Below are 13002 nucleotides of genomic sequence, written 5' to 3'. Positions count from 1 at the left end.
TCCCACATCTTTTAAAGTCGATGAACCACGTACAACATCGGCTTCCAGTTACGCTGTAGTGTACGGTGTCAATTGCGAGAATTGTTACCAAGAGAGACCTATGCCCCCAAGATTTTTGTTTGATTACCATTTGCAGATGTGATGTTTGTTTTCCAATGTGTACGGTGTCTGTTTTTTTTTTCTGCTCATTTTGGCTAAGCCTCAGTGCAAAAGGCAGGGACGTGAGAGAGACGCAGGACAAAGCTCTATGTCTCTGTCCTAGGTCCTGTCGTTTTTTTGTTTTGTCTCTCACGTCCCAGCCTTTTTAGCGCATTAGGCTTCGCCAAAATAACCAAACTCCACCAACTAGGCCAAGAAACACCTTGCTGTTTTCTGGCACCCATGGCATTCGCTCCATCTGGGCTCATGAGTTGCGTCTTTCTGGCAACAGCTGTACGGCCAAGACTTGTAAGTTGTTAGCAAGGCTTGATATTGTTGCTTGCAGCTCAGTCTTGTTGAGCAGTAAAGGGGCGAGGATAAATTTCTGAGGCGTTCCCCTAACCAAGTAGTAGGTTCTGGGGCTATACATCCCTGTGCTTTTCTACGGAGCCTATTAGTTGTGCATTGGAGGAAGCTGCTTATTGAACACATGCTTTTAGGCTGAAGTATCCGCTAATTCGTTCAGGATTACCTGTTGTCAAGGCTTTAAGAATTATAACGCATTCACAGCATGTTCTCAGAGATTTGCATCCTTCTTAAAAAGCATATTTTTGTAATTTTCTAAGTTTCTACTTTAGCACCTCTGAGAGATTCGTCTGTTCGATCTGTGAAGCTCCATTTTACAGCAGGGCGATGGACGCTTTAGTGGCGGATCTTAATAATAGTACGTTAAAAAAGCTAAAAAAATTAAATTCCTTATTTTTTATTTTAGGGTCAAGAATATATTGAGAAATAGAAGGCCTTCAGTGTGAACTGTGAGAGCAGTTCTAAATTTTTCTCTCCTGCAATGCAGTTAGAAACACCATACATAACAAAAATGGCATTTGGAAGTTCATTGAATTGGCTTTCCGAAATTTCTAGCTTTTATTTATTTTACGAAATGGCATCTCGCATTTATTGTGCGTTACTACAGACACTTTTCGTGCATTTTATGATTTAGAAGAACTTAACTTGATTTTCGTGACCATACGGTACGCAGCGACATTGAAGGTCAATGCGGAGGAGCCCATCCAATGAGCTTTAAAATGCACATTTTTGAGGTTCGACCGTGCGAAATATATAAGCGATTAAGAAATCCGAAAAATGTATGCACCTTCCATGTTGACGGCCTGTACCTTTGCAATATAATCCTGTTCCCTAAAATCAAAGGGAAATATTTGATTATTCAAGCTTAGTTAATTATTTGTCGAAATATTTGCCTTCATTAAGAACAATGGTCTACCTTCTTGTTAATCCCCTAGCACAAACTGCATCGGCGAATCTCCAGACATTTTTAAAACAAAATTGTCCTAGCTAATAAAACTTTATCGGCATACTCTCATTTAACAGCGAACCACAAAAAAGGCTCTTTTAACCAATTGTCGCCTCTGTATAATGCAATAACAGAATGGAAGGAATGTATGTATATCGGTAAATGCCCTTTTTGCCCAAGCGTATACAAAGTTTTGGTGTGTTTAAAGTTTGTATCAAGCAGTATATTCATAGAAATTCGTACAAAATAATGCGTTAACAAAGTTAGTGAAAAAGAATGATATAAAACGCAGCAGTCCTTTTCGCCAACTTGTACTGAGATGAATATAATATAACTATCACCACCTTCTAGTGCTGTACTGCCCTGTGATGTAAAGACAGCTAGCTGCAAGTATCGACAGAAATATCAGGCTGCTGATCTTTATATATAGTCGCTAGCAGAATAGCTCCTAGCTGTATCGTATGCTTGTAGTCGCACCAACCAACTTGGTTTCACCAGCACCGCCCCTTTTACTCAGTTATAGATTACAACATGTTTTAGATGTGTAAATCAAGAACTCCAACATGCCGTTCATCTTCTCAGCCGGCTTTCAGAGGGAAAGAAGCATTGGTTCTTTTACGCATCGAAGAACGGAGCCCGGAGTTCAAAAAAAGATTAGGAACTGCGTCTGGTACCGTGTATGTTCTTTAAACGCCCGAGTTTTAAGTGCCAGCTTCGACGGATCGAGAAAACACGGACTCACGCACCGAAGCACGCAAACAAAAAAAAAGGGGGGGGGGGGGGGGGGGGGGGGGAGCAATTGCACGACCGGCGAGCGTTCACCCAAGCAAATGTCGGTGAGAAGGGTGCGGGTTGTGCGCCGTAACCCGGATCGGGAGGAGCGGCCGCGGGCACCGAAAAGGGCTCGGCGGCAGCGAGCAGAAGCGGCCGTGGCAAAGCAGCACCAGCAGCCGCGGCGGCCAGCAAAACGGACGAAAGAGTAGCCAGTGGCAGCGACTGCTCGCATTTGTAAAAATAAATCACCTTAATGATCTCATTAAACTGTCCCACACCGGCTGACCGTGCGGCGGTTATTTCTATTTTGCACCGAGGCTTCCCCGTTGTATTACCCCCCCCCCCCCTTCCCTTCGTTCTCTCTCCGCCCCCAGACCCAGGGTTCGTCCGCTCTTATTCTTTTCACTCCGGGCGGCGCTCGCGCGAGCACGCCGAGGCTTCGTATTCGCTTCTGGTTCGGCGACTTTGTGCCGTGGTGGCGGTGGCGACAGAAGAGAAAGAGCGAACGGGTCCTGAGAAAACCAGGAAACGCCAAGTCATTTGTCAACTGTCTCCATTTCTCGTCGCTACTTCGGTATTGGGAGTGAGGTGCGGGGGCGCGGGAGAGGAGCTGTTCCTCCTTCGCTTCCTGCGCTTGCATTACGCCTTTTTCTTTCACCCAGGCTTCGACCTCCTGTCTCCTTCTTCTCGGCTTCCCCGCATGACCACCTACTTTCTTCGCCTTTATGTCCCTATTTTTGTCTTACTATTACTACGGCAAAAGAGAACCCACGTGTCCTTTCGTGCCTGAGTGAGGGTTATTTGGGCAAAATGGGTGGTCTGCTTTAGGGATGGAAGGTTATGGAGAAGTGAAAAAGGACGAGTGAGCGACTTGATTCAAATATTGTCCCCTCCTGACTGCAGACTATTCACTCTGGTATTTTATTATTTTTTCCCGGGGTCCTTTGACTCGCCGTCTGCTCTGTGGGCGTCTCCCGGTGTGAGCACGGCTTTTCAGGTTTTTCGAAGATCCTTACCGCCGGTGTCCAAGAAGTTAATCATACTCATTTAAAGCAGACAGGAACATTATTCACGAAGAAAGACCTGGCAAACTTCCTTTTGTGCAGGTACCTCCAAACCGTGTTCCTGCGCTTAGTATTTTTTTTTTTTCGTGTTTTTCCCTTTATTAGCGCCAAATAAAGAAGTCTCGCTTTTGAAGCACGAAATTGAGAATATAGAAGAAATGTACTGTTTCGCTGTCGAAAATAGCAAGTTTAAATGATCAGCCTTCTGCGGCAACTCATCTCCTGTATTAATATTCGTGAATGTACCAGTATCAATTTTCATAAACACATGCCTAGAGCCTTTACGCAAGTATTAGCTACACTCAAGGGGTATTTAACTACGCGGGTAAGAAATCGTAGAGAACAGAGCTGACACCCGAACTCAATTATATAGTATAGAACGCTGGCATGTTTGAAGAATGATGCATGACGCTGCTGCTGCAAGCTGCAAGATATGTTTCATAATATGCATTCATCTTCAGTGGCATCCAATATTTCTTGTCCACGTGTGTGGTGAGGTAAGTCAGCGGTGTGCTGCTAAATGTCATTAGAGGAAAACCCAACATTGAGCAACTATCCTTTTTCTCTAATGTTACCTCGCCGAAAATTCACAAATCAATTCTTGTGAAGACATGTAAGATCCTTAGACCTTTGACCAGTTTCTTACTTTTTTACAGACCGTAAACTGTGCTGCATGCGCGGTGACAGTAGTGCGTGGGTAGCTTCTCTTCAATAATCATTATATCATGGAAGGTTTCCGCAATATACAGCTTCAAAGCAGCAACAGCAATATGCGCGAAGCAGGCGTCACCTCACATCACCCTTCCGGGACCACCTTATCATCTTTTCAGCATTGAGAATTGAGCATATTCGTGTTCATCTGCTAGCTAGCGAGGCTATGGCCCCGTATTTGACTGGTCAAACAACCAAGGCTTCACAAGTCTGTTCCACGCTTGAAGGAGGAGATAACCATAATAAGAAGGGGGATACTTGTACTCAGTTCGCCTAGCAGAGTATTTATTTACTTTTTAGAACTAGAGCTATGACGAGCGAACCTGCAATGTGTAAATAAAGGTAATATCAACGCCACACTCTCTAACCTAGATTCTAATTTAAGTTAAATATTTTTTCTCCCTGATTTATCTGGACACAATCAACCAGAATACGGTTGGTTAGTCGATGCGAGGTAATGAACAACCTAGAAATATACCGCATTTTCTCAGGTGCAGGCCGAGTGCGAAGCTTGGTTGTTCTGTCAACAGCAAGATGCATTTGAAGATTTTAAAATGGCCTTGTCGTGAACCGCGCGTAATATGGCTAATGAAAATTACAATTATTGTAATTTTAACTTCATGCTCGATGCCTTGCCGAAACAAATATGTACTGATGACAAACATTGAGCCCTTATAAGCACCTGAAGATATTTTTATTCGAGGGCGGGAGGGGAAGATAAGCGAATTTCATCGATCATGTCACTGAACTGCAGAGAGGAAAGGCGTCAGGGGTAGGTCCGTACGCAAGTGTTCCAAAGATCGGAGGAATAGAGGGATTTCTTACACAAGCACAACAGTTGCTCAAAAACAGAAATGTTTCTGCGTTTACCCACATATATTAAATACGTACTGTGTATTCTGCCACGAAGGCTAGTGGCCGCTAACCTTTGGTCACCTCAGAAATGGAACAAAATATTTTGTGCATGGGACACTCGACCCTCGCGCTATTAGGATACAAAGCTGTTAAATCTGTAGGTATAGTGCCATGAAATGGCGTCGTGGTCCAAACGCTACATCTCTCCACTGTCAATGCACTTCTCCAAAACAGAAGACTGTTACTCGGCCCTCGGTAAGATTTCTAGCCGTACGATCACTTTAGATGCAAGTAAACCAGCAAGCTCTTTTCCTTTGCTGCCAATCCCTGGTGAGGTTCAAAGTGGCCTATGCTTTTGCTTGATAAAGCGCTGATAGCGTCATACGGCCTGGGATTACGAAGCTTACACTTCATGCTGCTTCTTGCGCCTGGTTCAGCAAAGTACTGCCTCTATGAGCCTACGATTTCTCATTCGATCACTTGCGCTCCCCAAGGAGCTCAGAAATGTCTGTTGCCACTTACGGTACATGAAAATTGCTGTCGTCTGGGACCGGTGAGGGTGCAGGAGGAGTTATCGCTGTGACGTCATCACGATGCACACCACGCGAGGCTTCGGGTTACCGTATGATGGCTGTTAACGGGAAAAAATTCAACCTTGTCGACTAACAACGCCAAATGGAGCGTTCATCATTCTGTCCCTAACATACTTAATGGCACCGTAGCGATGCTCCAAAGATTATTTTGTTTGATGTTCTGTAAACTACCGCATTTTTCTCGTAATAATTGGCCGGCCTATATTTCTGGATAATATTTAGGGGTGAAATAAAAATGCCGACGTCTGAATCGCAAATGCAATAGAAATTTTAAAACAGATAAATCAAAATCATACAATGAGGCAAAAGCAAGAGTTCTTTTGATTTTTCCTGACGTTTTTCCACTTCACTTCAGTATTGTCTGCTCAGGCGAATTTCTCGGCCGTTCTGGCATGAAAGTAGGAAAAGCAACAAGCAGCCCTCGACTGGGCCTCACCAACAGGCGGTAGTCATCGATTCCTTCGAATAAAAGAACGCATCGAGAACGCAACGAGAAACTCGCACACACACTCGAGAATCAAAAGCCCAGCCACCAGTCGGGCGATGCAGCTTTCTCTTCCCTCCCTGCTTATTTCTTTTGTCGTTTTCTTCTTCTTCCTTCTTCTAGCTGTTGCGCGCCTGACTGGGCGTATGAGAGCTTGCAGACGTACAGGGCAAGGCGCGCGCGCGAGCGCCAACAGATGCCAGCGGAGCGTTCAGACACACAGGGAGAAACGTGAAGGCAGATAACGTGCGCAACATATTGTACTCGGGGGGTGATAGTTCTCGACGGATCGAGAACGGGCCGCCGCGCGGACGGAGCAGAAAGGCACGATGCCGCGTAGAACACGCACCACTCTTGCTGCCTAGCGCTGCAAGCCCACGCGTCTCGAGAAGTCGGCACGGAACGTATTGTGTCCACTGTGCGCCGTCGGCTTCCTTGTTCCTATTTTTCTGCCTCTCGGCTTCGCTCCCTCATTGCCTTGCCAGGAGGTAGCAGCAGCAGTAGCAGCCCCACGGCTCTCCCTCGTTCTGCTCCCCGTTTTGTCCCAACTCTGCGTGCCTTCCTCGCTCGCTCGTATGTCGCCGTGTCGCTCCTTGTCGTGTTACCCCTTCTCTCTCGACCCCCCCTCCACCACCCCCGCCTTTTTGCAGTCCTGAGACTCTTGACGGCGTACGGACAGTCAACAGGAGCGCGCATTTCCAGTCCACCCCGTCGCAACATGTATCCCTTCGCCAATCTCTATTCTGTCTTCTTTCCTACTTGTTTCTCTGTCTTGCATCCTGCCTTTTTCAAACCAGTTATTGGAGGCCAAGTGGCTGCCAACGGTCTACAACTTTCTACATGGTCTCAGCGCACCTACTACTTATGGCTTTTGTACAGCCGTGTGGTGGCACCTTGGCTGTGATTTCTCCACTGGTACTTTGTTTGTTTTTTTGGTTTTACTGCTAAAATACCTTGCTGTTTCTATAATGATTTGGGCATAAAAGGAGATGTTGTTTCTCGCGAGCAATATAATCGAAGAGATCAGCGTCAAGGTATCAAAAGCGCCCGTTCTTCTGGCGCGTGTTTCACACTTACGCTGTCTAGAGGAGCGACGCCGGTACACCCCGCGCTCTTTTCGCGCGTGTGCATTGCCCAAAGGTGTCAGATGCCATCTACACTTCCTTCATTGACCTCCAAGCAAGACTATCTTGCTTGCTTCTCACTACATTTTTATTCCCCTGTAGGTACCCTAACTAGTAGCGCCTAATAAGTTCTTTTTTGCCGATTCTTCTGTTTTCCCCTTCCTCTCTACTTCGTGTCCAGCTTCTTCTGACCGGCCGAAGGCGGCAGCAGCAGTCAGGAAGCGGACGAGGAAACGGCACATCCGGCCGACTCCATTCGCGGAGGTCGGAGCAGACGCCTGACGTGTACAAGGCAACGGCAGCTGGATTTCATTACGCCAGGCCGCTATCTTCACCCAGTAGGCCGGCCAATCAACACGTTGCCCGTCTCGGCTCTCACTCTCTCTCTCTTTCTCTTTCCCTTTCGCGCTTCCATCTTAGTGTTGTTTTTGTTATCACTTAATTCCAGAGCCGCTTGCTTCCTTCTCTCGCAAAATTTCGTCATTTCATTTGTTGTCATCCCGGAGTGGCACGCAGTACTGCCTTGTTTCGCCAGCGCGTTGGGATCGTCGGCTATATAGCCTTTCTAGCCATTTCTGTGCAGTGTTGTGGATGCTACGTGCAGCGATTCCTCACAATAAAGCGCACTGCTTCGGTATTTTGCAGATATTTTGTGCTCCATTTAATGCACTTGAACGATGCAGATGTCTATTACTTTCCTGAACGAAATACGTACAGTACTTTCTATATATTTTTTTAGTTAACTATGCCCCTTCCCGCCTATCGCTTGCTGTTACGGCCCATTTGTACATTTGGCCTGCTTTGACTGGTAACTGCCCTACTGACTTTTCCGCACTGCACGAAAGCTTTTTGGATGGTGCATGGAGGTGCTGACGAAATACTCTTCCCTGCACTGTCGTGTACGTGCGCAGAGCAGTTGGAGACGGCCGTGTTATACCGACATGACGCTTCTCTGCTCTATTCATTCTCTAGGCCGTCCATAGTTTCTTATTTCATTGTTTGTTTGTTTTTCGCTGTCTGTCTGCACAGAGAATCTGTGGGCTATACCGCTGGTGAAGGCGTTGCGTCAGAAGCATTTTTTTTTTCCATACACAGGCCTCACGCCTGCCGTTGATTGAGAACTACCTTTCCAGCTCGTAAAAAGAGTAGCCGCTCAGCCCATGCGTCTTTCGATTCCATGAACGCAGTATCAATATAACTCGAGCCGATGTTGAAACAGCAAGCGCGCAGGTTGCCCAAGATGCTACTAGCATCGAAAATAAAATTAGAAAGTTTCAAAATTAGCTAACTGCGATACGCTTTTCGTTTTCAACTTTGGTACCTTTAGAGTAATCACAATTTCTCCAAACTGATACAACTTCCTTCAATGCTTTATATAACACATGGCTTTCTTAGTTGTTTGTCACTTCTCGCCTCATTCAGGGATTGGAGTCCAAATTATGCCAGAATCCTGAATGCGGTTCGACCAACGACTTTCTGAATAGATAGATACACAGGAAGAGGAAGGAAGGCAGGAATAATAGAAAAATTTTAAAGTATGCTAATAAACACTTACCTTTGAACGCAACCGTCACCGAATTCATTCGAGAACGCATGTCATAAAGTTTGTTTCCGTTTAATAGGAATTTCTCGTCAGTCCTGTAAACAAGCATTGGGAATTTAGGTCCTCAAAAAACGACAAAGGAAGTCTCAGAAATAAAAGCGTCTTGCAAACTACTCCGTGAAGAGAACATAAATATCTATGTAAAACATCCCTGGCGCTGTCCTATCGTTTTAATCATCCGACCTGTGCATGCCCCTGCGGAACTATTATACAATCTAGCGTACCGCCGGCTACCTATTTTTTAAATGAGCGTATGATTTTTCCTGAGCGAAGCTCGGCTTCTGAATGGGGAAATTATTGAAGAAGGGGGTCCCAGGCCCCACATAAAATATAAGGATGAAGTTTTAATTATATATTGCGCTGTATAGTGTCGCCAACTAATTAAACGCGAAAATTAGTGCGCCTCGCATGTGCTGTATTATCGCGGTACCCGCTTCTAGTTCTTTGAAATAAGGGAGAGAAAAAGGTACTCCCTGCTAAAATCTGGGTCAATGTTATGGCAACCCGCATTAAAAAGTTTTAGGATTTTTATCGATGCATGTCGCTTCACTGCGCTGATTAAATGCATTATTGAGAGCTTTTTTCTCGCATTATTGCATTTTATGTATTGACGAGTGCACAAATACACAGTGAAATATAAGCCGGTAAACAAACTTTGGCCTAAGCTCTCTCGGCATGGTAGTCATTAGAGGAAGGTGGTATTCGGGTCACTTTAAAAAGCCTGCTATTTGGGAACATATTTCAGAGACTCAGCATTAGCTCAAGCAATGCAGCACCATCTACGAGATATGTGAGTGCTCAAGCTAAACTCACGATCGCTCCTTGCGACTGGCGGCCGACGGCTTTCTAAGGGACGTGTAATTAAAGCCGCTCGATAATCTGAAAGTGCCGTAAAGCTTTGAACTCTGCCGCCGCCATACAACTACCTCCCCTTCTCCTCCTCGCTCACTGCGCATCCTTTACGCGCGAGTTCGTTTCGCGTTCGTCTAGCATTTTCCTTGCATTTTTCTCTTCCGAATGCGTAATTTTTCCCTAACCTCGGCATAGCGAGCGGTCAGTGCTATTCTTTTACTGCAGTCGGCTACCGCTATGCCGCGCTTTTGCGCGATTACCTGCTGAAAGAGCCCTGAATACGTCTGCACAGTTTTTATGACACCACAGAGAAGCATGGCGACTTACTCAAGAAGTAGCGCCTAATTGGACGGAATAATCTTTCACTGACCAGTAATAGCGCTGTCGGCGACGTAACGCTCGTAAATTATTAGTCGTGTCAAACATGACCCCCGTTTTAATAATTTTGCTCTTCTGCATGTTCCTCGTTCTTTCTGTGTTTTTGCAATGTTAATTTGCATATTATGCAAAAAACTTTCGCACTTAGTGGGCTGTATCTCATTCTCAGCTTTCTAGCCTCTCAAGGTGTCGACTTTTATATTCAGCCACTATGGCCTTCTACTGCCTTCTACTTTTTCTGCTATGCATTTAGGAGCCTCCTCTCGATCAACGTTTTTATAATTTGGCCAAGACGCATTGCGTAAGGGCTATTATTCCTTGTTTGCATTGGTGACGTAGATACCCCGCAATTGAGATTTTATTTTTATATATATATATATATATATATATATATATATATATATATATATATATATATATATATATATATATATATATATATATATATATATATATATATATATATATATATTAACTAAAGGGAAAATGAGGGTGCTCGTTATAATACATGAAGAAAAGAAGCCAACAGCCAAAGCCTCGCCGACTGTTGGCATCTTTACTTCAGATATATATATATATATATATATATATATAAAGGTCATAAAAGAAGTCTATTAACACAAGGGGCAGGATTTTTTTATCGCTGTAATATAAGGTGAGAACATTATACAGAAGCACGATTCTATTTCATAGCTGCAGTATGCAATAATGTTTAGTTGTGTTAACGCATTTTGCAGTTTAAAAGTTCCGAATTGACAAGAACGTCATAGAGAAAGGTTCTGAATCATTTTAGACTGCCTCGCGTACTTTGATCAGACTTACATGCCACACCATGGAGTCGTTCTTGAATTTAATATCCACATAAATTCACCTGCCACAGCCGAAATCGAAACAGCGACCTCGAGATCAGCTCCTAAATGGCAAGGTCACAGCACCACCTCGGTGGCCCAATCTCTATTACAGTAATAATGCAAACCGCAGTCATTTCTTAATGATATCGAATTCTTAGCCTCTGTTTACATGCATGTAAATGCATTAGCATTGTATGGGAGATCTTTTTTTTTTATTCATAACTTTATAAAATTGGCAGTTTGTACCGTAGGTCTTGCTGGACCTTGCTTGCCTTTTCCGCTAAATATAAAAACTTAACTCTCCTAGTTTGTTATTTTTAAAATACATAAAGAGCTGATAATAAAGTGCCTAAAATGCCGCAAAATAAAGAAAGATCCGACATCTTCAATATTCGCAAACTAGACGAACTAGAAACCAAATTATATTTTTGCGACCTCGTACATCCATCGAACGAAGCACTCAAAGCTGAAAACGACCACTTTAATCCCGTCTGAACGACGCAGATTTCTTCAGTGTAATGTAATATTTCGTGGTTTTGCTGATTTTCGATAAACATGACTAAAAAAACATATTCATTAACGTTGTTTTAATTAAAGTTGATGAATTCTTGATGATTTATTTACACGTTCGGAATGCCTGAGAAAATCCTTCTCTTAACAAACTTCCTTCCATTGCATCAAGATTTTCAAGCTTTAAAATTAAATGGAAGAGAGAGATAGATGCAGGGAGGTTAACTAGGGGATGCGCGATGCCCAGTAGGCTACACTACACGTGGGGAGGGGAACAAAGGGAGAAAAAGGAAACAAATAACTGCAATGAAAGGAGTCCGTCACGTGTCCAAAGATTTATAGTAAAAGGGGATAGATAGCGTACGCTTAGTCTAATCTCAACCCCGATTCCTTTAAAAACTTAAGAAGCGCTTTCACTGCTTTCCTTTGCGATGAAGCTGTCGTACAAGGGCCCAAAATCTTAGCTTGTATAAGAGGGCGAGAGTCCAAGCGGCGGAGTGTAGCAGCTATGAAGGCGCGCTCACGCTCAAACTGAGGACTGCAAATTATGAGCGCTGCGACGGAGAACAACAACGAGAGAGTAATGACAAGGACAGGCGCTACTATCAACTGAACGTTTATTCGAAGAACACAGATTAAATACTCGCAGAAGACAACCAAAGGCACACGCGCTTCACATATTTTTCCTAGGTATCCAGATATAATCTGTGAAGCGCGTGTGCCTTTGGTTGTCTTCTGCGCATATTTTATCTGTGTTCTTCGAATAAACGTTCAGTTGATAGTAGCGCCTATCCTTGTCATTACTCTCTCGTTGTTGCTCTCCGTCGCAGCGCTCGTAATTTGCAATCATGTATCAACTAGCTCAACTTTCCGTATTACTGAAACTGAGGACATCACAAAGTATATGCGCAATAGTTTCAACACACCCGCACTGCCCACACGATAGAGATTCTGGTATTCCGATATGATGGGAGCAGGTGTTTGTAAACGCCACTACTACACCCACAGGCGACACAACATTGTAGCATCACACCAGGGGAGGCCGAAAGGTACCTGCCGTTGAAGCAATGGGTCAAATTGGTGCGAGAGAGAAGTCCAGCCTCCAGGCGTAGACCATGATTGTCTAATCACGTTTCGGGTGGGCAGTTGAAGGTGTCTTGCAGCGTCGGCTCTTGTCAATGATATCTCGACAATGTTGGTTGTATCGTGAGCCGATCGAGCAGCATCGTCACTTAAGTTGTTTCCACTATAGCCTGGTATCCACTGGTAGATTATTTCATGACCCTTTTGTAATGCTTGGTGCTGCAGATGTCTAAGCTCCGCAATACGTTGCTCATGGTCGCCATGGCTCAAGATCAATTGAAGCCATTTTAGGGCAGCTTTGGAATCACAGAACACTGCCTGTTTTCGAGGAGCTTATTCATAGATATGCTTTACAGTAGCACGAATTGCGACCAGATCTGTTCCAACAGAGGCAGTATTATGCAAAATTAGATGGTAAATGTTTGCTTGTCTCGCAGGAAAAACGACGGTGCATGCAGAACTAGTACATGTTACAAAGCCGTCTGCGTAAACGGGAATACGGTCCCAATATTCATTGTGTAGCATGAACAGTGTCAGTTGCTGAAGGGCTGGCGTTGATAAGTTCGATTTCTTCGATATCTTCAATAGCAAGTCGCACACATGGGAACTGCAGACACCACAGTGGCGACGGAGGTCGTGCTGCCGGAGGGAATCGTTTTGTGATGGAAGA

This window comes from Amblyomma maculatum, chromosome 2 (genome assembly GCF_055883805.1).
Source record: "Amblyomma maculatum isolate TAMU_Amacu chromosome 2, ASM5588380v1, whole genome shotgun sequence".
NCBI classification, from domain to species: domain Eukaryota; kingdom Metazoa; phylum Arthropoda; class Arachnida; order Ixodida; family Ixodidae; genus Amblyomma; species Amblyomma maculatum.
This window is presented reverse-complemented; position numbering follows the sequence as displayed.